We start from the raw sequence: 24,949 nt of genomic DNA, 5'->3' as shown, positions 1-24,949 counted from the left end.
AACAAGAATAAAACTTATTCTCACACCATCAATTTCAAGTAATTTTATTACCATCAACATAGTGAAGCACAGTTTTTAAAGCAATAATATGTGCATTTCTTAAGAGCTACGTCAAACCAACCATGAACCACACGTACAAAGGGACCGCTTCCATGTTCAAAGCCAGAGACAGTAAGGCTCATTCTCTTTGTTCCTCTCATCTTCACCCAAAATTTACTCTTGCAAAACTAAATTCTTACATATCCCAAAGTGCCAGACTGGGTGCACAAGTTATTCACTTACTCGCATAGGACATCTCATCTCCTGGCTTAAATGCTGTTATACTATGCACAAGTGTTATAAATAGGTCAGTGTAATGTGATGTTGATATACTCTCCATAGAACTGTCATTAGGGCAACCTGACTCCATCGAAACTTGTTAAGTCTTCCAAGTTATAGGCCTTGATTTCACTTCCCTATTAAGTTCTTATGAATCCACAAGGTTCAATAACACATTTGTTATCATCATCATCGGTAAGAATGTTTCAGGCACCAATAAAACGGAAACTACATCAGATGCAGCACCACTGAGGGTTCTAGAAACAAGCCTGCTGTTGGGGATCCCATGGATGGTTGCATAAACCCCTTTAATTAGCATATTATTGACTAAATAATAGCTTCTTCTCAGAGATGTGTTTTCTATTCCAGTCCACCCAGCTGGCATGGACATACTGCTTAAAGACTACATAATGAAATTCTATAAAAATACTCACAGAATGTGTCTGGTAGCAGATTTATAGACTAAATAGTCCCTGTGGTTTTCTCTCTCTCTCCACCAAATAAGAGAAATGAATAAACACCCAGAACCTGAATAATTATTTAGGTTCAGCAAAGTTTTCTTTATCTTATTCATAAAAGACTTTATATCAATAAATATAAAACTTTTTAACCCCCACTTTCAAAACTAGTTATCATTTTCACTCTTGGTAAAGATCCTTTACAAATTCATCAGTAACGTATGAGTCATTAGAAAACCAGTGCTTTTTGGAATTCCACAGTGAACCTGCTCTAAGAGGTAATGAGTAAGAAGTGTCCACTGGAAGAACTTAACGTGGCTGTGGTTTGCAAAAAAGATAGAGAACCCAAAGAATAGAGATACAGAGATATTTATCATTGCAGTTTGTGTGTGCTGTGTATGTATGCTTAGTTGCTCAGTCATGTCCAGCTCTTTGCAACCCCATTGACTGTAGCCCACTAGGCTCCTCTGTCCATGGAGATTCTCCAGGCAAGAATACTGGAGTGGGTTGCCATGCCCTCCTCCAGGGGATCTTCCCAGTCCAGGGATTGAACCCAGGTCTCCCTCATTGCAGGCAGATTCTTTTCCATCTGAGCCACCAGGGAAGTCCTTGCACAAATTGAAAAAGGAGAAGGGGACAACAGAGGATGAGATGGTTGGATGGCATCACCAATGCAATTGGACATGAGTTTGAGTAAGCTCCGGCAGTTGGTGATGGACAGGGAAGCCTGGCATGCTGCAGTCCATGGGGTCGCAAAGAGTTGGACACGACTGAAAGACTAAACTGAAAAGAAATTTTCAGCCAAAGTAGTCAGAGAAAAATATCTGTGTTAAACACAGCTACCTGCTTTCCAATTTTCATGCTAGTAAGCTTCCATAATAAAATGTTATTGAATCTCAAAATGTTGTATTTTTATTGCATTGGAGAAAATTAAATTTTTGGTTTAAATGAATCCTGCTGTATGAAATTGAGGTATGCTTAGAGGAAAAGTATCAAATTCCAATGCAGATTGTTTATAAAGCTCCTTCATCAGATGATTTACTTAACTCTATTCAAGATTTCATTCATGCCAGACAACTGATACTGCAGTCAGGCTCACCTCCTTCTTCATATCCTGTATGAGTTACACCCTCTGCTAATTACATGGGCTAAAGATACAAAGATATGCTCTTCATTTGATAACCTTAGCTCCACAGAGTGTAGTGTTATTGACAGAAATAAGAGGCCAAGGGGAGAACCCAGTTTGAAAGGAACATATATGTAGGATTCCAGGCCACGCTCACCTGCTGTGTATTTGCTGTGTCCACAGCACCATGCTAGAGGCTGATGGAGGTGATATCTCACTAAGTGTGAAGTCACTGCCCTCTAACAATCACATGGGAAAGTAAGCACAAGTGAACCATGTAACTAGCCATTCAAAACAGAATGAGGTTAAGTGTCAACTAAGTGATAACAAGGGCTTCTCTGGTAGCTTAGATGATAAAGAATCTGCCTGCAATGCAGGAGACCTGGGTCTGATCCTTGGATTGGGAAGATCCCCCAGAGGAGAGCATGGCAACCCACTCCAGTATTCTTGCCTGGAGAATCCTCATGGACAGAGGGGCCTGGCAGGCTACAGTCCATGGGATTGCAAAAAGCTGGACATGACAGTAAGCACAGCACAGCACAAGTGATCCCAAAGAGAAATCTAGGCAAGGTTCAGAGCAGAAGAGATGGGTGAAAGCAGCGTAGAGCCAGGAAAGAGCAGTGACTGTGGGATCAGGGAGCCTTAGGATAAAGTCTCATTTTCACCCTTCTCTGAGAGCAGCATGATCTTAAATCAGTGTCACGCTGTGCATGCTAAGTCGCTTCAGTCACGTCCTACTCTTTGCGACTCCATGAACTATAGCCCGCCAGGCTCCTCTTTCCATGGGATTTTCCAGGCAAGAATACTGGAGTGGGTTGCCATGCCTTCCTCTTCCCAACTCAGGGATCAAACCCGTGTCACTTAAGTCTCCTGCATGGGCAGATGGGTTCTTTACCACTAGCACCACCTGGGAAGTCCAAAGTCAATGTCACCATGCTCCAATTCCCTTATCTGTAAAACAGGGATCAGAACACCTTCTTTACTAGTTGTTTCCATGATGAAATGAGATACTATATGGGAAATGCATGATGTGAGTTCAGTTCAGTCACTTGGTCATGTCTGACTCTTTGCGACCCCATGAACTGCAGCACGCCAGGCCTCCCTGTCCATCACCAACTCCTGGAGTTCACCCAAACCCATGTCCATTGAGTTGATGATGCCATCCAACCATCTCATCCTCTGTCATCCCCTTCTCCTCCTGCCTTCAATCTTTCCCAGCATCAGGGTCTTTTCAAATGAGTCAGCTCTTTGCATCAGTTGGCCAAAGTATTGGAGTTTCAGCTTCAGCATCAGTCCTTCCAGTGAACACTCAGGACTGATATCCTTTAGGATGGACTGGTTGGATCTCCCTGCAGTCCAAGGGACGTGAAGGAGGCACTAATTATTTGGCGGGTGTTCCTGTGGCTATTGTGATCCAGTAGAGGAGGAATGGAACAGTCAGATCTCATGCAAAGATGTGCTTGAAGTTGAGGACAATGAAGGATTTGCTTGGGGCTTGCCATTTAAAAACAAGAATCAGTGACAAAATTGATCCACTAGAAATTTGTCTTCAGAATGTGGTAGAGAAGCTTAAAGTAATTGGGGTCAGATTACAGACGGCCTTGATTGCCAGGAAGAGATGTTCAGATTACATTCTGTGGGCAGTTGGGAGCCACTGGAAAATTTTGAGCAGGGAAGTTACCTGATGAAATCGGTGTTTTAAGGCTCTTGTTTTGATAGATCTGATAATCAGATATGCAACCTGGATAGCAAATGAGAGAGTCAAGAGTGAAGAGTGAGAAAGGGAGAATGAACATTTATTGAACAGCAATGGTGTGTGTTTTAGGCCATGTCCTGAGAGCCAGTCTCTGATTCCAAATGGGGCTCCCCCCGAAGAAGAATTAATCTTCTTCTTTAATGGAATGGAAAGTGAAAGTACAGAAGAGCTTTTCAGAATTCTGAAGGGAATAAACTAGAGCATGAAGATGACTGTTGATGGTAGATTGAGGGAATCTTTGGTTCTGGTAGAAGGAAATCTCAGAATGCAAATTCTTAATATAAATATATATTCTTTTTCTGTTAGGTGTCTTCTTTCCTGTGTTCTTTCCCTCATCCTTTTGTATTTAAGAGTAAAACTCATAATGGGGAAAACTCAGAGGCCTTAGACATAAGCTATAATTGCTATATAAAACTCTCCACTCAAGCTCATTCTCATTAAAACCAGACAGCTTTAAAATGAAAGCTATTTTAAACAAGCTCGTCTGTGAACATTTGAATATCCATAAGGAAATGTACAAGAGCCCAATTATCAATCTGAAAAGTTGTATTTTAAAAAAATGCAATTTCCTTTACAGTTGAGGATGGACCAAAGAAAGGTGACTTCATTTTGGCAGACTCCCTGGTCTCTAGAACCCTCTTCAGACTCATGAAAAGATTTGCCAACCCTAGGGGTTTGCAACCTCTTCTACAGAGTTCTCTTATTGGACTCCAGTGAATGCCAGTAAATAGCTCAGTAAATCAGAAAACAGAAATTTTTCTAGACTCGTATTCATTTTTATTTCCAGAAGTATCTTCAACATGTTGTTCTTGTTAAGGAAAATCTTGGGAACTGTGTGACTCTCGAAGAGTGAATTTGTGTTTCCAGTTAATTTTTTTTAAAATGTTACACTCAAAGCCTAACATTGGCCAACACTTTCATTAAAACTATAGCACCACCATTTTATTTTCACTGAATGAAATCTTAAAAACTTTATATTCTGGCTTACAGGGAAGAAGAAGGTTCCAAGAAAATATTCAAGATCTACATTTCCCAGGGTTTGGTTGAACTATGACATTATGTTCATTGTTGGATTGTTTGCATGTTTATCATAGATTTTCTTGCCTTGTTTGGCCAAGTGGTATTCTCTGGCCTATAAAGGATATATGTGGTTTTAGAAAGATAAGACATTTTACTGTGAAAAACAACTTCAGATCTGAGAGAACATAAGTGTTTAAAAAACACTTTTAAGGTTTGGAAGCTACTTTAAAAAAAAAACAAAAACACTTTGCTTTTGATGCATATGTCCCAGGTTTGATTTGTGTTTTTCATTGATTATATAAAATGTTCTTTTAAACCTATCAGGCACTTGCTGATGGGAAAATTCAGATTTTCCTTATGCATATTCAAATGAGAGAGTATGCTTTTCTCTCTTAGACATATTTTATGGCTATTGGATCTAAACCTGAAAGTGAAAGCGAAAGTGTTAGTTTCTCCCTTATGCCTGACTTTTTGCGACCCCATTGACTATGTAGCCCATGAGGCTCCTCTGTCCATGAAATTCTCCAGGCAAGAATACTGGAGTGAGTTGCCATACCCTTCTCCAGGAGATCTTCCCAGCTCGGGGATTGAACCCCGGTCTCTTGCATTGGAGGCAGATTCTTTACCATCTAAGCTACCAGCTTATTCTTTTTTGAAAGGAGTATTTTATCTTTTTGTGAAGTGGCCCATAATTTATTTGGACAGTCCTCTGTTGATGGATAGAGACTTCCTGGGTGGCTCAGATGGTAAAGTGTCTGCCTACAATGCAGGAGACCTGGGTTCGATCCCTGGGTCAGGAAGATCCTCTGGAGAAGGAAATGGCAACCCACTCCAGTACTCTTGCCTGGAAAATCCCATGAATGGAGGAGCGTGGTAGGCTACAGTCCATGGAGTCCCAAAGAGTCAGACACGACTGAGTGGCTTCACTTTCTTTCTCTCTGTTAATGGATAGTATTTACATGAGATAGTAATTGTTTATCCAGTTTTTTGTTCATGTACAGAAAATTTTACTCTTTTTGTTGTAATGTTTTATGAGTTTTGATGAACAAATATAGTCATGTGACCACCACCACAACTAAGATACAGAACTGTTCCAACCCTCTTAAAGTTTCCCTTTGTAGCCAACCCTTTTCTCTACCATCTGCCCCTGGCAATCTGTTTTCTCTTTCTATAATCTTGCTGTTTCCAGAATATCATAAAAATGGAATTATGCAATATGTGGCTTATTTCACTGAGCATAATGCTTCTGAGATCTACCAATGTTACTGTCTATATCAGTTCATTATTTTTATTGTTGGGTGTTCTTCTACTATGTGGAGGTGCCAGTTTGTTTATCTGTTCTCCTATTGAGGGACATTTAGATTGCTTCTAGTTTTTGAAATTATGAATTAAGCCACTATAAATATTCATATGTAGGGTTTTGTGTTCATGAAAGCTTTAATTTCCTTTGGGTAAATACTCAGGAGTGAGATGACTGAGTCACATAAGTGTATGTTTAACTTCATAAAGGCTGCCAGATTGTTTCCAAAGTCCCTATGCAAGTTTGCACTCCCACCAGCAATGTGTGAGGATTCCAATTGTGTGTTTTCATTAGTGCTTAGCATTATCAATTTCTTGTTTTTTTTTTTTTTAATTTTTACTTTATAATATTGTATTGGTTTTGCCATACATCAACATGAACCTGCCACAGGTATACACGTGTTCCCCATCCTGAACCCCCCTCCCTCCTCCTTCCCCGTACCATCCCTCTAGGTCATCCCAGTGCACAAGCCCCAAGCATCCAGTATCATGCATCGAACCTGGACTGGCGATTCGTTTCATATATGATATTATACATGTTTCAATGCCATTCTCCCAAATCATCCCACCCTCTCCCTCTCCCACAGAGTCCAAAAGACTGTTCTATACATCTGTGTCTCTTTTGCTATCTTGCATACAGGGTTATCATTACCATCTTTCTAAATTCCATATATATGTGTTACTATACTGTATTGGTGTTTTTCTTTCTGGCTTACTTCACTCTGTATAATCGGCTCCAGTTTCATCCACCTCATTAGAACTGATTGAAATGCATTCTTTTTAATGGCTGAGTAATACTCCATTATGTATATGTGCCACAGCTTTCTTATCAATTCGTCTGCTGATGGACATCTAGGTTGCTTCCATGTCCTGGGTATTATAAACAGTGCTGTGATGAACATTGGGGTACACGTGTCTCTTTCAATTCTGGTTTCCTTGGTGTGTATGCCCAGCAGTGGGATTGCTGGGTCATAAGGCAGTTCTATTTCCAGTTTTTTAAGGAATCCTCACACTGCTCTCCATAGTGGCTGTACTAGTTTGCATTCCCACCAACAGTGTAAGAGGGTTCCCTTTTCTCCACACCTTCTCCAGCATTTATTGCTTGTAGACTTTTGGATCACAGCCATTCTGACTGGTGTGAAATGGTACCTCATTGTGGTTTTGATTTGCATTTCTCCGATAATGAGTGATGTTGAGCATCTTTTCATGTGTTTGTTAGCCGTCTGTATGTCTTTGGAGAAATGTCTTTTTAGTTCTTTGGCCCATTTTTTGATTGGGTCATTTATTTTTCTGGAATTGAGCTTCAGGAGTTGCTTGTATATTTTTGAGATTAGTTGTTTGTCCATTGCTTCATTTGCTATTATTTTCTCCCGTTCAGAAGGCTGTCTTTTCACCTTGCTTATAGTTTCCTTCATTGTGCAGAAGATTTTAATTTTAATTAGGTCCCATTTGTTTATTTTTGCTTTTATTTCCAGTATTCTGGGAGGTGGGTCATAGAGGATCCTGCTGTGATGTATGTCGGAGACTGTTTTGCCTATGTTCTCCTCTAGGAGTTTTATAGTTTCTGGTCTTACGTTTAGATCTTTAATCCATTTTGAGTTTATTTTTGTGTATGGTGTTAGAAAGTGTTCTAGTTTCATTCTTTTACAAGTGGTTGACCAGTTTTCCCAGCGCCACTTGTTAAAGAGATTGTCTTTAATCCATTGTATATTCTTGCCTCCTTTGTCAAAGATAAGGTGTCCATAGGTGCGTGGATTTATCTCTGGGCTTTCTATTTTGTTCCATTGATCTATATTTCTGTCTTTGTGCCAGTACCATACTGTCTTGATGACTGTGGCTTTGTAGTAGAGCCTGAAGTCAAGCAGGTTGATTCCTCCAGTTCCATTCTTCTTTCTCAAGATTGCTTTGGCTATTCGAGATTTTTTGTATTTCCATACAAATTGTGAAATTATTTGTTCTAGCTCTGTGAAGAATACCATTGGTAGCTTGATAGGGATTGCATTGAGTCTATAGATTGCTTTGGGTGGTATATTCATTTTCACTATATTGATTCTTCCAATCCATGAACATGGTATATTTCTCCATCTATTAGTATCCTCTTCGATTTCTTTCACCAGTTTTATAGTTATCTATATATAGGTCTTTAGTTTCTTTAGTTAGATATATTTCTAAGTATTTTATTCTTTTTGTTGCAATGGTGAATGGAATTGTTTCCTATTCTACTTTCTCATTATTAGTGTATAGGAATGCAAGGGATTTCTGTGTGTCAAATCAATAAAATTAGAAATGAAAATGGACAGATCACAACAGACAACACAGAAATACAAAGGATCATAAGAGACTACAATCAGCAATTATATGCCAATAAAATGGACAATGTGGAAGAAATGAACAGATTCCTAGAAAAGTACACCTTTCCAAAACTGAACCAGGAAGAAATAGAAAATCTTAACAGACCCATCACAAGCATGGAAATTGAAGCTGTAATCAGAAATCTTCCAGCAAACAAAAGCCCAGGTCCAGACGGCTTCACAGCTGAATTCTACCAAAAATTTCGAGAAGAGCTAACACCTGTCCTACTCAAACTCTTCCAGAAAATTGCAGAGGAAGGTAAACTTCCAAACTCATTCTATGAGGCCACCATCACCCTAATACCAAAACCTGACAAAGATGCCACAAAAAAAGAAAACTACAGGCCAATATCATGGATGAACATAGATGCAAAAATCCTTAACAAAATTCTAGCAAACAGAATCCAACAACACATTAAGAGGATCATACACCATGACCAAGTGGGCTTTATCCCAGGGATGCAAGGATTCTTCAATATCCAAAAATCAATCAATGTAATACACCACATTAACAAATTGAAAAATAGAAGCTATATGATTATCTCAATAGATGCAGAGAAAGCCTTTGACAAAATTCAACATCCATTTATGATTAAAAAAACTCTCCAGAAAGCAGGAATAGAAGGAACATACCTCAACATAATAAAAGCTATATATGACAAACCCCCAGCAAACATTATCCTCAATGGTGAAAAATTGAAAGCATTTCCCCTAAAGTCAGGAACAAGACAAGGGTGCCCACTTTCACCACTACTATCCAACATAGTTCTGGAAGTTTTGGCCACAGCAATCAGAGCAGGAAAAGAAATAAACGGAATCCAAATTGGAAAAGAAGAAGTAAAACTCTCACTGTTTGCAGATGACATGATCCTCTACATAGAAAACCCTAAAGACTCCACCAGAAAATTACTAGAGCTAATCAATGAATATAGTAAAGTTGCAGGATATAAAATAAACACACAGAAATTTCTTGTTTCTTGAACCATTCTGATAGTGATTTTAATTTGCATTTTTGTTGTGACTAATGATGTTGAATATCTTTTCACATCCTTATTTGCCATTTATATGCTTTCTTAAGAACTTCCCTGGTAGCTCAGTGGTAAAGAATCCACCTGCCAATGCAGGAGACCAGGGATCAATCCCAGGGTAGGGAAGATTCCCTGGAGTAGGAAATGGCAACCCACTCCAGTATTCATACCTGTGAAATCCCATGGACAGAGGAGCTTGGTGGGCTACAGTTCATAGGATCCCAAAGAGTTAGACACGACTCAGCAACTAAATAACAACAATATACTTTCTTATGTAAAGTGTCTGTTCAGATCTCTTCCCATTTTTTTTTTACTGGGTTGTTTTCTTATTAGTGAGCTTTGAGAGTTCTTTGTATTTTCTGGATACACGTTCTTTCGGAGATGATATTCTGCAAGTAGTTCTTCCAGATTGTGTTTGTCTTTTCAGACTGTGTTTTTTACATGTCAGAAACTTTACATTTTGATGATTTCCAAATTATCATTGTTACATGTCATATTTAAATTCTTGCCTAACCTGAGACTTCAGTGATTTTCTCCTGTGTTTTCTTCTAGAAGTATTATAGTTTTAACTCTTACATTCAGACCTATAGGCCAGTTAGAGTTAATTTTCTTGGTTAAGGTTCATGTTTTGTTTATGAATGTGCAATCAGTTCAACGCCATTCACTGAAAAGATTATCCTTTGTCCATGAAATTCAAACTCAGTTCAGTTCAGTCGCTCAGTCATGTCCAACTCTTTGTGACCCCATGAATCGCAGCATGCCAGGCCTCCCTGTCCATCACCAACTCTGGGAGCTCACTCAGACTCATGTCCATTGAGCCCGTGATGCCATCCAGCCATCTCATCCTCTGTCGTCCCCTTCTCCTCCTGCACCCAATCCCTCCCAGCATCAGAGTCTTTTCCAATGAGTCAACTCTTCTCATGAGGTGGCCAGTATTGGAGTTTCAGCTTTAGCCTCAGTCCTTCACCCAGGACTGATCTCCTCTAGAATGGACTGGTTGGATCTCCTTGCAGTCCAAGGGACTCTCAAGAGTCTTCTCCAACACCACAGTTCAAAAGCATCAATTCTTCGGCGCTCAGCTTTCTTCACAGTCCGACTCTCACGTCCATACATGACCACTGGAAAAACCATAGCCTTGACTAGACAGACCTTAGTTGGCAAAGTAATGTCTCTGCTTTTGAATATGCTATCTAGGTTGGTCATAACTTTCCTTCCCAGGAGTAAGCGTCTTTTAATTTCATGGTTGCAGTCACCATCTGCAGTGATTTTGGAGCCCCCCAAAATAAAGTCTGACACTGTTTCCACTGTTTCCCCATCTATTTCTCATGAAGTGATAGGACCAGATTCCATGATCTTAGTTTTCTGAATGTTGAGCTTTAAGCAACTTTTTCACTCTCCTCTTGCACTTTCATCAAGAGGCTTTTTAGTTCCTCTTCACTTTCTGCCATAAGGGTGGTGTCATCTACGTATCTGAGGTTATTGATATTTCTCCCGGTAATCTTGATTCCAGCTTGTGCTTCTTCCAGCCCAGCGTTTCTCAGGATGTACTCTGCATAGAAGTTAAATAAGCAGGGTGACAATATACAGCCTTGATGTACTCCTTTTCCTATTTGGAACCAGTCTGTCTTTCCATGTCCAGTTCTAACTGTTGCTTCCTGACCTGTATACAGATTTCTCAAGAGGCAGGTCAGGTGGTCTGGTATTCCCATCTCTTTCAGAATTTTCCACAGTTGATTGTGATCCACACAGTCAAAGGCTTTGGCATAGTCAATAAAGCAGAAATAGATGTTTTTCTGGAAGTCTCTTGCTTTTTCCATGATGCAGTGGATGTTGGCAATTTGATCACTTGTTCCTCTGCCTTTTCTAAAACCAGCTTGAACATCTCTGGAAGTTCATGGTTCATGTATTGCTAAAGCCTGGCTTGGAGAATTTTGAGCACACTTTACTAGTGTGTGAGATGAGTGCAACTGTGCAGTAGTTTGAACATTCTTTGGCATTGCCTTTCTTTGGGATTGGAATGAAAACTGACTTTTTCCAGTCCTGTGGCCACTGCTGAGTTTTCCAAATTTGCTGGCATATTGAGTGCAGCACTTTCACAGCATCATCTTTCAGGATTTGAAATAGCTCAACTGGAATTCTGTCACCTCCACTAGCTTTGTTTGAAGTGATGCTTCTAAGACCCACTTGACTTCACATTCTAGAATATCTGACTCCAGGTGAGTGATCACACCATCATGATTATCTGGGTTGTGAAGATCTTTTTTGTACAGTTCTTCTGTGTATTGTTGCCACCTCTTCTTAATATCTTCTGCTTCTGTTAGGTCCATACCATTTCTGTCCTTTATCGAGCCCGTCTTTGCATGAAATGTTCCCTTGGTATCTCTCATTTTCTTCAACAGATCAAATGTCTTTCCAATTCTGTTGTTTTCTTCTATTTCTTTGCATTGATCTCTGAGGAAGGCTTTCTTATCTCTCCTTGCTATTCTTTGGAACTCTGCATTCAGATGCTTATATCTTTCCTTTTCTCCTTTGGTTTTCGCTTCTCTTCTTTTCACAGCTATTTGTAAGGCCTCCCCAGACAGCCGTTTTGCTTTTTTGCATTTCTTTTCCACGGGGATGGTCTTGATCCCTGTCTCCTGTACAGTGTCATGAACCTCCATCCATAGTTCATCAGGCACTCTATCTATCAGATCTAGGCCCTTAAATCTATTTCTCACTTCCACTGTATAATCATAAGGGATTTGATTGAGGTGATACCTGAATGGTCTAGTGGTTTTCCCCACTTTCTTCAATTTCAGTCTGAATTTGGCAATAAGGAAGTCATGATCTGAGCCACAGTCAGCTCCCAGTCTTGTTTTTGCTAACTGTAAAGAGCTTCTCCATCTTTGGCTGCAAAGAATATAATCAGTCAGATTTTGGTGTTGACCATCTGGTGATGTCCATGTGTAGAGTCTTCTCTTATGTTGTTGGAAGAGGGTGTTTGCTATGACCAGTGTGTTCTCTTGGCAAAACTCTGTTAGACTTTGCCGTGCTTCATTTTGTATTCCAAGGCCAAATTTGCCTGTTACCCCAGGTGTTTCTTGACTTCCTACTTTTGCATTCCAGTCCCCTATAATGAAAAGGACATTTTTTGGGGGGGTGTTAGTTCTAAAAGGTCTTGTAGGTATTCATAGAACCGTTCAACTTCAGCTTCTTCAGCATTACTGGTTGGGGCATAGGCTTGGATTACTGTGATATTGAATGGTTTGCCTTGTAAACAAACAGAGATCATTCTGTCATTCTTGAGATTGCATCCAAGTACTGCATTTTGGACTCTGTTGACCATGATGGCTACTCCATTTCTTCTGAGGGATTCCTGCCCTCAGTAGTAGATATAATGGTCATCTGAGTTAAATTCATCCATTCCAGTCCATTTTAGTTCGCTGATTCCTAGAATGTCGATGTTCACTCTTGCCATCTCCTGTTTGACCACTTCCAATTTGCCTTGATTCATGGACATAACATTCCAGGTTCCTATGCAATGGTGCTCTTTACAGCATCAGACCTTGCTTCTATCAACTGGGTGTTGTTTTTGCTTTGGCTCCATCCCTTCATTCTTTCTGGAGTTATTTCTCCACTGATCTCCAGTAGCATATTCAGTTGTGTCCAACTCTTTGTAGCCCTATGCACTGTAGCCCACTAGGCTCCTCTGTTCATGGGATTTTCCAGGCAAAAATACTGGAGTGGGTTGCTATGCCCTTCTCTAGGGGATCTTTCTGACCAAGGGATAGAACCTAGGTCTCCTACATTGCCAACAGATTCTTTGCTGTCGGAGCCATCAGGGAAGCACCCCCCCCCCCCAACCTTGTTATGTTGGTGTATATTAATTCTGACAGGTTATCAGGGTGATAATTGCTATACCACTCTTTTATAAGAATAAGGCATACACATCTCATTTCAGTTCAGTTCAATTCAGTTCAGTTCAGTTCAGTCACTCAATCGTGTCCAACTCTTTGCGACCCCATGAATCGCAGCACGCCAGGCCTCCCTGTCCATCACCATCTCCCGGAGTTCACTCAGACTCATGTCCATCAAGTCCGTGATGCCATCCAGCCATCTCATCCTGGGTCGTCTCCTTCTCCTCCTGTCCCCAATCCCTCCCAGCATCAGAGTCTTTTCCAATGAGTCAACTCTGCACATGAGGTGTCCAAAGTACTGGAGCTTCAGCTTTAGCATCATTCCTTCCAAAGAGATCCCAGGGCTGATCTCCTTCAGAATGGACCAGTTGGACATCTCATTTAGTCAGAGGGATTTTACTTTACATTTTTACTAGTAGGGAAAATCTGGAAGAGTTTTGTAACCATTTCCAACTTTGAAATTTGTCATTCTCCATTCCTTGCTTTTTTCCTTTAAAATTTTTTTTGTTTTTTTATTTTAAATGGTTTGAGTTTGAAAATTTGCATTTCATGAAGTTCCTTCTAGTGCCCTGGACCACAGCTTGTTCCAGTGACATTGAAGACGCAGTTGCTACTACTCTGGTTGTGTGGAAGCTATGGAGTGGTTCAGATATCCACAAGGATCAGGCTACTGGAATGACTGCCTGAAAATGTGAGATTAGGAAATAGCAGTACATGATTCTAGTTTGCCAGGATCATGTGTAGGATTCTCAATGTAACTTCATCCTGGTATCCACAGCTGGCAAGAGGTAACTCAGCCCTGGAGATGCCCACTTCAAGCATGTGGTCTGACATCCCTATTTCCCATTTCGTGTATCACTGTAAGAGTGGTCTTATGGCTTGGCCATAGTGCTGTCGTAACACTGGACAGGGAACTCAGAGACAGCATTTTCAGCTCCTGACAGCATTTTCAGCTTCTGTTAAGTCATTTGTTTATCCAACAAATATCTATTGAATATCTACTGTGTGCCAGGCATTCTGCTAGATAGACATTGAAAATCTAATGTTAGTTCCTGCCCTTGAGGAGCTTTGCTTTTGCCTCTAATTAGCACTGGAATCTGGGTAAGTTTTCCTTTCCTATAAATGAAAGATCTGGACTGAATATTCTTGCAAAGTCCTTTCCAACTAGAATATTCTATTCCTGAAAGCAGAGAGTTCCAGTGTCTCCAAGGGGGACAGAGGGTTAATTTAAGAAGCAGTATGGAAAATAGTTCCTAGTGTAACAACAATTTAACACAAGAATTTGGTTTGGGGGAGTTGTTGTTGTTGTTTAGGTGGTGATAGCTTGCTTTTTTTGGAAAATTTTATGGACTTTTCCTAAGAAGGAGAAAGAAGAAAATGAAACATTTGAGTCATTTATATCATCCATGATAACCCTAGTAGATTTTAAGAACATAATTCAGTCCAAGTTAAAAGATTTCTTGAAATGTTTAATATATGAAACTGTCCTTGTACAAATCAAGTTAGTTTTACTTGTATTTAACAAAGGTTGGGTTTTGACAGACTTTTACTTCAAAATTAAACCTATGAACTCAGTAATACGACTCTAGTTAGTAAATTTTTGTGTCTTCTGTTGGGCTCAGCAGCAGGCCACGTGGCCATCAAAAGTGAATAAGATGAATTAGTCTTGTCTTTAAGGAGCTCAAAGTGTGGTAGTTTCTCCTTCATGAACTGAGTAACTTTTTGAAATTCTAAAAAAAAAAAAACTTGATTCTTTAGCATTTATAGTAGAAATATGATGCCCTTAAGTAACTGGGGGATTGGGTGGGGGGTGGAGGTGTGATACCACAATAGAATCCACTGAGAAGGCTTTAGAAGTGAATGCTGGAGCTTGGAGAGGAGCTGTCTTCCTCCTGCAGTGGTGATCTCTAAATTGTACTTACTGAGCATTCTCTATTAGTAGCACAGAGAATATTTGGTTTTATTTGATACATTACTTGGTTTGGAAGTATCAATGTTATTTGGCATCAATTAAACTAAAAGATGTTTTGTGGATTAACAGCAATGTTTGCTTTAGCATTGATTTTATAATTTTGTTGTACAACGGATATCCCCATCTGTGTTTTATCCAGGAAAACATGGAAATAAAGACAGTTTTGAATGTGTAAATGTGATTGGAGAATTTGAAAAACTTAGAGTGGTATTTAAATGAGCGAGTATAGATTTCTATTTAAGAGATGGCCACCCAGAAGGGCTGAGCCACCCCTACCCCCGCTTCTTTTCATTCCATTCCTTGTATTCCTAACTGTAAGAATAGAGGCTTGCAGCAGAGCAACACAGCAGGGCTGTGGAGATGTCAGATGTTGGATCAATCATAGCACTCCTCAACCATGAATAGAGAAGGTACAGTATAACCAGGGGGCTAGATGTAACAGGTGCTCACAGTCCAAGCTGATGCTCTGGGGGTGGGGAGGATTCACAATTTTAGAAGCTGTTTTAATGCCTCTGGGTTACCAAGGACTGGCTTCTTCAAAATGCTCATGCCTGGAATAATCAGGGCCAATGTGTGATTACTGAAGTGTTAGTTGCTCCATCGAGTCCAACTCTTTGTGATCATATGGACTGTAGCCCGCCAGGCTCCTCTGTCCATGGGATTCTCCAGGCAAGAATACTGGAGTGGGTTACAATTTCCTTACTGAAGTGGTGATAAAACAGAAGCAGAGACACCTGAACCCTTTTGCAGTAACATCCTTCTGTGGGTCAGCTAAGAACTGACTTGGAGTAGCTGAAGGCAAAGGAAATGGATGTAGACATTAAAAATAACCTTTCAATTAAAATACTATTAAAGGGGAAAAATGCAATTTTTTTGTTATTTTTTTTAATTAAGATTTTAGATAGCCAGTCTTCAAAACAGGCCAAATGAAGGGTTTATAAAGAACTGATAGTGTCTTAGCCTACCAATTTATTCATTCCACCATTTGTTCATCAAATACTTTTTATCTGGCTACTTAATATCACTTTTCTTGAAATTTCCACCCCTCCCCCATCTTTTGTATCAATATATTCCTCCAAGTCAATCATGCCATTTTTAAATAGGGCTTTAAATTCTGTTAAATTCATCACCTAGAACTTGTTGGATAAAAAAGCCTTCAGTTCCCAATGTTTGTTCACCTGTTTGAGTTGAATAAGAGAAGAATTGAGCCAGCCATCACCTCTTTAGAGGACTTTTCTGGAGCCAAAATGTATGTAACCCAGAAACCTTCACACTAGTGAGGTAAGCGAATCTTCAAGTCTTCAGGTTTCCTTGTGATGACCAGGACTTGCCATAAGGCTTTTAGAAACACAGCCACAAATACTTAATGAAAGCAAACATCTTGCGAACAGCAGGTTTCCATTGGGTAGTTGTTTCCAGATGCCCAAGAACAGAGCTGCTGCTGACTCTGGTGTTTAGGTTCCAAGTCGGAGCAGATCCATTTGAATGACAGTGTCTCTGGAACTCTGACTTGTCACCAGCAGGGTTCCCCTCCCCCACCACCACCTGTGATCTCCCACCCAAACAGAGAGGTGTTATCAGTGTTAGGGATGAAGTTTTCTCTTGGATGATTAACTTCACATGGTGAGACCTGCCCCAGCCAGTGAGCTAAGAGCTCACACACGACAGGTTTCACTCCATACTCAGATTTCACTTGGGAAGCCTCCCAGACTGGCACTTGGAGTTGCATTTATTGATATTATGCCAAAAGATATCCAAAGTGATTTCCAGAGAAACACACTGTAAAAACTGTGATAATGCCGGAGCAAAAAGAGGAGAGTAGAAAATAAAATGAAACTAAACGTAAGATAATCTCTCATGTAATTCTAAAACATAAGATAAAAGCCATAGGGTTCTGTGTTGTTGGGACTGGTCTAGATTTGGCACCAAGATTCTTGACAGCCGAGGAGAAGAGAGAACTAAGATTGGGTTAGAATTTGGGAGACGGGACTGATGTCACAGCATTCTGTCCAGGCAGACTCCACCTTCTAAGTTTGGACTGAGTCTTCCAGGTTTCTGGAAACTCCAGCAGCCACACCAGTATTTTTAGGGCCAGGGTCATGTAGGTCTGTGATTCCTTTTCCCAAACCATGCCTTGGCAAGCTGGTATCCCAGTTTTCTTAAGCATGCTGTTGGAGACACACAGTTCATTGAATTGGAGATACAGATGTAGATTTCAATTCATCTCAGCAACACTAATCTTTGAGGGAGCAAATTCAAGTCAGAAGGAAGGGCATGAGAAGTGAATTAAGAGTCTAAAATAAGATGTAGTATCACAGGAAAGGATTTTCCTCCCTGGAGTCTAGTTCTGCATTCAGCCCCATGTCCCCATGAGTCTAAATATTTATCGGACCCACTATGCACTAAGTTCTCAAGAAGACACAACGACCTATGTGTACCATAAATTAAGTCAGTTGCCTATGATGCACTGAAGAGGTCTATTGTGCCTTTCTTTTAGCCTTTTGGATACTTTTCAGGAAGGCTGTATGAGCACTGCTTATTTACCTCGCCTTATTCATTCATTTGTATAATAGATAATTCTCACACTCCACATTCATGCCAGACTTTGTGGGGATAAAGCAATGAATAAAAATGTCCAAATCTCTATACACATACAGCTTATAATTATTATTTCGCTGTTGCTACTTAATGTTAAGAAAAATTCAGCCCTCCTTGCATGTTTTTCTAGCTGACCAATCAGTCTCTGAGGTATTATCCCATGTCTATTCTGATCTCTAAATTACCCTGTGAGGTAGTTTGGCAGGGATTAATCCCTTCTTTAGAGATCAGGAAAAAGAATAGACTTGCCAAGGTCACGCAGAGCTGGGATTCAAAACCAGGTCTCTTAACTCTAAGGCCTAACCTTTCTCTCTTATTCCATTTTCCCAGTTTAGTACCTTTACTTTATTTTCTGACCTCCAGTTTGCTAGATAGATGGAGATAAGCAGTTCTTTGCGACACTGTAGATTACAAATTTCTCAGAAAACCAAACAGATAGCAAGGAATCAGAAGTTTTTTCTTAGACCTACTGCCTGATTTAATGTAGGCCTCCAGTGGCCTCAGGGGCCCTGACTGTGTTGGTTCCAGCTTATTTCCAGGGCTACCTAATGGGTAGAGAAGACAGACAGATACTGTGTTCTTATTCCTTGTCACTATCATTTTTAAAAATCCAGGCCCCTTTAAGGAAAGTAACATCCTTCCATGTTTGTTCCTCTTAATAGTTAACTTTCATTTAACGTCCTTCTGTAATCCAACCTCCTTCTCCTAACCCACCAGAGACCGTGTTTTTCTTACCCCCAAAAGCTTAAAGAATAAAAAACCATAGAGGGAGGAGGGTTTCTGCCCACAGCCCAGATCACTTGACAGCACCCGCAGTGGCGTTAACCATCATGCTCTATGATACATGGACCTGTGGCCCCTCCTCATTTTTCAAACAGGGGTGCTGGCATCCAGGCATTGGAGTAGAGCTGGTCCTGTAATGTTTTCCATCTGCCGGCTTGGCACCAGTCATCACGGAGTGTCACCTGGGTTCTGTCTTCTGGTCTCTAGGGCCAAGGCTAGAGGCACGACAGAAGAACAATTACCTTATTCATCTGTCAGCACTGTTTACTTTATGTGAATAAAACAAGATTTTTCTGAAGTATATGAAAGAAATTTACTGGGGGGAGGGGAAAAAGGCTCAGCACCGTCTCTCTTCCTTTCCTCTCCCCCACACCTTCAAATTCTGACGGATCTCAAATGTCACCTTCTCCCAGGAGCTTTTCCCAACACCCTCACCTTCCTTGTCCCCCTGGAGAACTCATTTCATTTTGCATTGTGTCACCATTGTTTATTTGTATTTCTCTCTTGCCCACTAGACTGTAAACTCTTCGAAGGAAAACATGCGCTGTATCTTTTAAAGTTCATACCATTCAGTATGTTCCTGTTCAGGGAATGATTTGCAAGCTTAGAAAAAAAATGGCAATTCCTGTTAGCTTTAAACTAAATCAACGGGAATAAACTATGTTGAAATTTGCCATTCTGAAAAATAAATTAGTTAATGCTGTTTTCCCTTTTATAAAAAGTTAGCAATAGGAAGTTCAGTGTTAGGGCTGTACGATATCCTTTTAAGGACAATTTTTAAAACAATTGAACTTATTGTTGAAAACCAACAGGATATTTGAAGCTACTCTGTATCACTTAAAACAGAGCTAAGACATTTGACGGCACCATCATTAATTAAATGGCCCAGTAAGTTCATGCTTGTGGTTCTAAAGTAGTGGGTTTCTGTTTTAAAGTAAATTTTCACATTATTAGTATTTCATCACAAGTGAAGTACATGCGAATCATAGTAGAAATTATTCCTAAACAAATGTAAGATTTTTTTTTTAATGTGTCACATTAATGCTGACTTAGTCAAGTCAGCGAGAGTGGATGAGGTGGCTACACGAGCAATTCTGGAAGGAGGAATGTCTGGGACAAAAATATAACTCAAAAAAACAAAACAAAAACCATCTACCATGGCATTAAGGCCCTCCACACAAATTTTCATCAAGAGCAGAGACTGGTATTTATGATCAGCTCTCATCTGAGCAGTTACCTCAATGCCAGACTCCATCATCTTCAGTGCATGGTTCCTGTGACCACATCGGGATGGACTTTATGGGCCAGATGTGGTGGTGGCGCAGAGCGTCACGTGGACCCCGCAGTCAGTCCCACGGCACTTCCTGCCGGCAGGGAAGGCTGGGGAACACAGGCTGGCTGTGTGTCCTGGAGGAAGGGGAAGGCACTGTGGGGAACAGCCATCTAGTCCCTGAGATCTGAACTCATCTCTTAGGAAACCCAGTTCCAGGCACAGAGTAGTGTGTGGTCTGGAAGATACAAATCCCAGAGCTCTTCAGATGGGAATCATCAGGATTTAGGGACTGGATGGGGAAGTAGGAACACAAGAAGAGCATCAACAGTTTCCTAACCTCTCCCTGGGTCTGTCCTTATTAGGCTCTCTGAAAATGATTTCTGAAAAGCAGCTGGGAAAGGCTCTCAGACATTTGTCTGTCACAAAGTTGTTCTTACACAGTGGCCCTTTCTCTAATAAGCTATGTATAAACCCAGTTTTCACACCCCCTCAAGACCAGATGAATTTTTACAGGGACCACAGTGTGATTTGAAAATGAATATCATTTAGTTAATGTGAACTAACGTAAGCAACTACAGTTTTGTTCCCAGGACATTAATAAAGACCTGAAATGGCATGCTAATTTAGTGTGTGGGCACAGGAAGAGCCATTCTGTATTCAAAAATAGTTGTCAAAGAAAAGAATCAACCAAGACGAGCTTGCTGCTAATAGTTTTGGCGTGGGAGGAAAAACTGCTCTGCAGTTCTTGGCTCTGAGGTGGGGTCAGGAAGGTCAGCAGCCCAGTGTTGACCCTTGTGTTTGGAATCTTTCTTACTGACTCACCAGACTCTTGTAATTTGCGGAGCCGACGAACAGAAGTGTGGATGGTGGTCTCTGGGCCTCGACTTTAAACTCCTGAGACGCTTGTCTTTTACAATAATAATTAGCACTGCCTGGAATCCAAAGCAGGATAGCCAGCAAAGACCTACCATATTAAACTAAATTAAATCAATGAATGACCATCGGAGAACCCGCTGGGGAGCTGGGAGCGGGCAGCAGAGTAGCACCATTGCCTGACCGTGCACCATTGGGAAGTCTGTCAAGAGGTGATTTTTACAAGACTAATAGGTCTGAGAGGCTGAGAGAATGTCAGCCACACTGATGTGATCACATGCTGCCCTGGTGTTGAGGTTCTCTGGTCCCTTTAAATCTAAATGGAACTTTTACTCCTTATTTCTTCTAATGATGATGAAGTAGTAAATCGTCGTTTTGTAATCAGGTCAATGGTATTTTAAAAAATTAAGTAATATGTGTTTATGGTAGAAAGCTATGAAGCTAAAGATTTTAAATCAGATTTAATCCCATCTCCTACAGATGACCAGTATAAATATTTTGGGAAGTTTCTTTCAGCTCATAGGCATGTGTATGTATAAATGTACATATACCTATATAAATAAGGCTTAAGTATATAACCTTGATATCAGGATCACTTCCCAAGATTTTTGTTTGTTTTTTTTTATTTACCTTTGTTGTGTTGTTTAGTTGCTCAGTTGTGTCTGAATCTTTATGGCCCCATGGACTGTAGCTCTCCAGGCTTCTCTGTCCATGGAGTTTTCCAGGCAAGAATATTGGAGTGGGTTGCCATTACCTTCTCTAGGGAATCTTCCTGACCCAGGGATCAAACCCAAGTCTTCTCCATTGGCAAACTGGTTCTTTACCACTGAGCCACCAGGGAACAAACTTACCCCTAATAGTTGCCTAATGTTCTAAGATCTACTATTACTTACCTAAGCATTTCCTGTTTTCGAACATTTCCGTTTTTTCTAGATTTTGAATATCCTTGTGCATAAGTCTTCGTCCTTATCTTCAACTTCTTCCTTAGGATAAAGTCATAGAAATGGAATTACTAGGTCAAAGGCTGCAGTCTTTTTTAAGACTCCTAATGAATGTAAGTCACATGGTAACCTAGGAAATGTACTGCTGTTTACTCCTGTCATCTGGGTATGAGACAGCCTGACTGATCAGAAATCCTTTCAGCATTGAGTATGATTCTTTACTTATCAAGTGAGAATTGGCACATTCAACTGGGCTATCACTTCAGTAGTTTTACAGACTGCTTTGCTTCATAACTGACTGTCTCGAGTACATACTGTGTGGAAGGCTGCCACAAGAAAACCTCATTACAGCTGCCCTTAGTCTAAAGTAAGATGGACACAGACAATCTGAGATGTGTCCACCGTGAGTATGTGCATCAGATAGTTCTTAGTGAGCAGAGTCAGACTGGTATGAGTTTTGTTTCTGATACATGTCCCGAGCATCCTCTGGGAGGGTTGTGTTTGGTTTCCAGAGTTGATCTGCTGAGTCTCTTCCCCAGAAATGTCTTGTCAAGCAATAAAGGAAACTCCAAGCGTGAAAACTGCACATCGTAAGCCCGGTGGAGTTTTCCTGCTGACAGAATTGATTGACTGAATATAAATCACTCTGACTTGAGTGATTGTGTCCACTCAGGATGAATTGGGGAGAAATCACCAGAAGGAAATTGGCCTCTGAAGGGTGAGCACATTGGATTATTGCAGTCAGGGGCAATGCTTGTCAGGAGCATTGCGTTTTTGCCTTACTTTGGATCTCATGTTATTTGGAGCAGTGTTGGAGTGCTGTGGGATTTAGAGCTACCTTTCTGTGGGTGTAATGTTGTAGGTTTTTGTTTTTTTCTTTTTCTTTGTTGCCGTTTTAGTAATCTAGGAACAATGGATTATAATATTTTATTATAGTTTACAATGCTTGGCTCATTCTGTAACATTATCAAGATTCCACTGACTTTTTCTTAAATGCTTAACAATGTCCCAGAAATCTATTAAATCGTTCCATGAGTGTATCTGGTCCTATCCCATGCCCTGGGAGTAGAACTGTGAGTAAATCCAGTGAATCCACGCCATCATAGAGCTTACATTCTGGCGTGGGAAGACAGTAAACAGATACGAAGTATGTCACGTGCTGATAACAGCTTTGGAGGAAAATAGAGCAGGAGAAGGGGGCAGGGTGGGTACAGAGGGGATACGGGTATGGGATTTTATATGGGATGATCAGGAGAGGCCTCCCTGGAAAGATATTTGAGCAGACCTCTGAAGCGACTTAGCAGCAGCAGCAGCAGCAGCAGCAGAAGTGAGCAAGGCCCCGAGCCTTTTGGACATTTTGGGGAATGACATGCCAGGCAGAGGAAAGAGCACATGCAGAGGCCCCAAAGAAAGCAGCGGCTTGCATGGCCTCTTCCAGAACAGCAGCAGGAGGGTGGAATGAACGGGTGGGGCGGAAGGAGAGGTGGCAGGGCTTAGAGCTGGTAGGGCCTAGTTGACCTTCGTGGAGGTTTTGGCTTTGGCTCTGTGTGAGGAGAGGGTCGCAGAGGGTTTTGAGCAGAGAAGTAACATGATTTGATTTCAGTTTTTGTTGGCAGCAGAGGTGGTTTATCCACCGAAACAGGAGGGAAGTCGGAGTCCCTTGGAAGGTGGGTGGTGGGAACTTGTGGAAGGCCTGATTCAATGCCTTTCGCTTCTTGGTGAAGGAGGAAGCCAGGCCGCCAGCCAGCAGGGAGGTGGGGGAGGAGGCGCTGGAAGGTTGAGAAGAGAAGGTTTGAAGTAAATGGTCTGGGAGGGTGGGAGACTGAGTGGAGAAAGGTAGGAGGCATGACAATTGCTATGGCCATGAGTGCTGTGATTATCAGTAACTTGAGTGAAGGACCAGTTGTATAAAATTGTTTCTGAAATCATTTTCAGATTTTCCTTTGCCTGGCTGCTTCTTCAGCCTTCAGTAGCCCTTGGCTTGATTTTCTTTGCCAGTCTTGGTACATTTTAACTCTAGGGGTTTGGGTCTAAGGACCAAAATCCTCATAGACAAGGACTGATAGAGCCGGAAAGAGCTCAGAAATCATGTGGTCCAACCCCTTCATTTTACAGATAGAGCCCACCAGGGAGCTTGAGTGACCTGCCCGGGGCAGAGAACTCGTGGTCATAGAGCTGACCTCAAATCCTGTCTCCTGGTTCCCCACCAAGGACTCTTCATACTACAACAAATTATTTTCTCTTTTTTCCCCCCAGAAATTAATAAAAAAAAAAAAAACACCTAATCTTGGATATTTTAAAATCCCTAACATAATGTCATCTAGCTGGTTTAACTTTAGAAGATAAAAGAAAATAGAAGAAAATAATTTTGACAACTTTATTGAGATTTGTAAAATCCATAAAACACTTCCTTTTTCATCTTTCATGTTAAATATAGAGACAGATCAGCATTATCATCAGCAGCAAAAATTTGGGCGAGTGAGTTCCCTATTTCACATGTTTTTATTTCAGTGTGCTTTTTATGTAACTAGCTTTTGTTCATCTTTTCTCTCCTTGGTTTTTTTCTGTTTGTTTGTTTTAAATATGTGATTGAAATGTTTTCACCGTGTATTTTCAGCGGGTGAAGTGTGGTCCATGTGGTCTATTGCATAATAACCCCTACCCCTGGATAATTACCCTCCTTATTTTTAGAAAGCAGAAAACAGCCTATTGTGTTATAATTAGGCAATGATGCCCACCCAAACATAAGTATTAGACAAGAATTTTTGCTTCTTCTCTCTTTTAGGGAAAGGAATGGGGATGGAAACAGGAGGGAGAATAAGATTTTGATCATTTTTGTACATCCTGAATACCATCTCGGGAAAGGTTCATGTTTTTTCAGGTTCCCTAAGAGACTTTTTTAAAAAATCCATTAAACCTAATTTTAAAATTAAATGTCCCCAAAGTAACAAGTATATGTTTTCTTTCACCTATCTTCTAATTAGAACGGCATACCTATTTCTAAGTTGATTCATTTATTTTGTCTCATACAAAGAAGATTTAGAATACTCACTGATGGCTAAAGAGCTCAGGAATTTTAGCTAGAAAAAAAATGTACATTAATAAAAAGTAATAAAAAATAGAAACCTCAGCAGTAGCTTATAAACAACAGATACTTAAATTAAAAAAAAAGTTTTTGTACTTTTTTTTTGAAAATCTATGTAAAGATCTTGAAGACTTTTGAAAGATTAATGTCATAACAGTTTTGAAGTTTGTAT

General features: G+C 40.5%; 1 protein-coding gene and 1 non-coding gene across 2 annotated transcripts in view; both read left to right on the top strand.

Moving 5' to 3' along the window:
* SCFD2 (sec1 family domain containing 2) overlaps nt 1-24,949 on the top strand; it is a 397,018-nt gene that overhangs the window by 232,933 nt on the left and 139,136 nt on the right. The gene's annotated exons all lie outside the window — the stretch shown is intronic.
* TRNAC-ACA (transfer RNA cysteine (anticodon ACA)) lies at nt 5,407-5,478 on the top strand. The gene has a single exon. It is a non-coding gene; the product is annotated as a tRNA-Cys (tRNA).

Source organism: Budorcas taxicolor, chromosome 6 (assembly GCF_023091745.1).
Source record: "Budorcas taxicolor isolate Tak-1 chromosome 6, Takin1.1, whole genome shotgun sequence".
NCBI lineage: Eukaryota > Metazoa > Chordata > Mammalia > Artiodactyla > Bovidae > Budorcas > Budorcas taxicolor.
The sequence above is the reverse complement of the archived record's forward strand: the minus strand, read 5'-3'. Positions and strand labels throughout refer to the sequence as shown.